We start from the raw sequence: 3054 nt of genomic DNA, 5'->3' as shown, positions 1-3054 counted from the left end.
CGTGCCTCCCCGCGCCTCGCCCCGCCGCCGAGCACCCGCACCGCGCCGCCTCCTCCTCGTCGTCGTTTGCCCCGCCGTCCGCCGCCTTGGCCGGCGACCGCCGCCGCAGTGCCTCGCCGGCGCCGCTTGCTACCTCTTGAGCACTGCGTTGGTTTTCACCGAAGAGGAAGGGATGATGCAGCAAAGTAGCGTAAGTATTTCCCTCAGTTTTTGAGAACCAATGTATCTATCCAGTAGGAGGCTACGCGCGAGTCCCTCACACCTACACAAAACAAATAAATCCTCGCAACCAACGCAAATAGGGGTTGTCAATCCCTATAGGGCCACTTACGAGAGTGAGATCTGATAGATATGATAAGATAATATTTTTGGTATTTTTATGATAAAGATGCAAAGTAAAATAAAGGCAAAGTAAATAGCAAAGGAAATAACTAAGTAGTAGGAGATCAATTTGATAAAGATAGACCCGGGGGACATAGGTTTCATTAGTGGCTTCTCTCGAGAGCATAAGTATTCTACGGTGGGTGAACAAATTACTGTTGAGCAATTGACAGAATTGAGCATAGTTATGAGAATATCTAGGTATGATCATGTATATAGGCATCACGTCCAAGACAAGTAGACCGACTCCTGCCTGCATCTACTACTATTACTCCACTCATCGACCGCTATCCAGCATGCATCTAGAGTATTAAGTTAAAAACAGAGTAACACCTTAAGCAAGATGACATGATGTAGAGGGATAGACTCATGCAATATGAAGAAAACCCCATCTTGTTATCCTCGATGGCAACAATACAATACATGCCTTGTTGCCCTTACTGTCACCGGGAAAGGACACCGCAAGATTGAACCCAAAGCTAAGAACTTCTCCATTGCAAGAAAGATCAATCTAGTAGGCCAAATCAAACTGATAATTCGAAGAGACTTGCAAAGATAACCAATCATACATAAAAGAATTAAGAGAAGATTCAAACATTATTAATAGTAGACTTGATCATAAACCCACAATTCATCGGTCTCAACAAACACACCGCAAAAAGAAGATTACATCGAATAGATCTCCACAAGAGAGGGGGAGAACATTGTATTGAGATCCAAAAAGAGACAAGAAGCCATCTAGCTACTAACTATGGACCCGTAGGTCTGAGGTAAACTACTATGACGCCCTCGATTCAATCGTACACTAATCATACATGCAAATGTGTACGATCAAGATCAAGGACTCACGGGAAGATATCACAACACAACTCTAGACACAAATTAAAATAATACAAGCTTTATATTACAAGCCAGGGGCCTCGAGGGCTCGAATACATAAGCTCGAAAACACAAGAGTCAGTGGAAGGAACAATATCTGAGTACAGACATAAGTTAGACAAGTTTGCCTTAAGAAGGCTAGCACAAAAGCAACATCGATCGAAAAGCAAGGCCTCCTGCCTGGGAGCCTCCTAACTACTCCTGGTCATCGGCGGCCTCCACGTAGTATTAAGCATCGGCGGTGGCATCTGGCTCCTGGGCTCCGTCATCTGGTTGCATCAGCCGGAAAGAAGAAGAAAGGGGGAAAAGGGGGAGCAAGGCAACCGTGAGTACTCATCCAAAGTACTCGCAAGCAAGGATCTACACTACATATGCAACATTATCAAAGGAAGGCTGTATATGTGGACTGGGCTGCAGAAATGCCAGAATAGAGAGAAGGCCTAGTCCTATCGAAGACTAGCATCTTCTCGAACCCACCATCTTGCAGCAACAGGAGGGAGTAGAGTAGCATAAAGTAAAGTAGCAGTGGTGTTATCAACCTCGGCCGGAGATCCTTTCTCGACTCCCTGCGAGAAAGAAATCCCAGAGCCATACTATCCAGTTATCATCACAATCAAATCCTCATCACCATCCAGTTCTCATCACAAGTATACAGTACTAGTTGTATCGATCTGGATACAACTCCAAGTGTCCGTTACCGTAGGACAGGCTATCGATAGATGTTTTCTTCCCTGCAGGGGTGCACCAACTTACCCACCACGCTCGCTTAACTTCGGCCGGACACACTTTCCAGGGTCATGCCCGGCCTTGGCCAAACAATACGCCGCAACCCGACCTAGGCTTAATAGAGAGGCCAACACGCCGGACTAAACCTATGCCCCCAGGGGTCATGGGCCATCTCCCCGGGAACTCCTGCATGTTGCGAGGGCGGCCGGTGAGCAGACCTAGCTACCTCCTTCAACAAGGCAGGCGCTTACGTAGTCCAACCCGGCGCGCGCCGCTCAGTCGCTGACGTCTATTAAGCTTCGACTGATGTATACGACGCAGAACGCCCATACTATGCCCACGTGATGGTTAGTACTATCAGGCCAGTGGCCCCTCGGATCAAATATCCAAATCGTAGTGGATTAGGAACGCGCGATAACAAGCAGAGACTCACGAAAGATGTGACCCCGTTGCCCCGTCTCGAGGACTTGCGGCAAGGGCTAGGAATGCCCGGCCATGCCTCGTAATTATCTCGCGAGCACCCTCCAGGTCAACCCGACTCCACATCACTCGCAATTAAGCTCGCGCGGGTACCCCTCAGGGTCGACCCATCTTTCCAAGTAACAGTGGTAAAGTCCAAGTATCCGTGTGTCCAAACATTAAGGGGAAAACCCGAGGAATCACCCCGGTGAATTCCACTCGATGTAATCATCAAGGTGAACGTAAGAGGATCCACCCTCGAGGTTCACACTTGAGGGGTTGCACGACAGAGCCGTATCGGAAGTGGTTAAGGAGGAAATCACCCTCGATGACCACGACCGAATAGCTACACTATAGGTTAACATCAGAAGTGCTGTAGAGGTCTCACCCTCGGCACTCAATAGTAACACTGCAGAGTCGAGCAACGAAGGGGCGTGATGTGACGTGAGGTGTCGGGTCCTGGTCTTCGATCCCGTTGATTGGGTCTTCTGATAATCCAGCGGGGCAGTCGAGTCAAGTGTGGGGGGGGGTCACTGATGGGTCTCTAACCAACCTATACTAAGCAGTTTAGGATAAGCAGGTAAGGTACAACAGTAGGTACAAAAGCAG

Source organism: Triticum aestivum, chromosome 6A, assembly GCF_018294505.1.
Source record: "Triticum aestivum cultivar Chinese Spring chromosome 6A, IWGSC CS RefSeq v2.1, whole genome shotgun sequence".
Classification (NCBI taxonomy): domain Eukaryota; kingdom Viridiplantae; phylum Streptophyta; class Magnoliopsida; order Poales; family Poaceae; genus Triticum; species Triticum aestivum.
The sequence above is the reverse complement of the archived record's forward strand: the minus strand, read 5'-3'. Positions refer to the sequence as shown.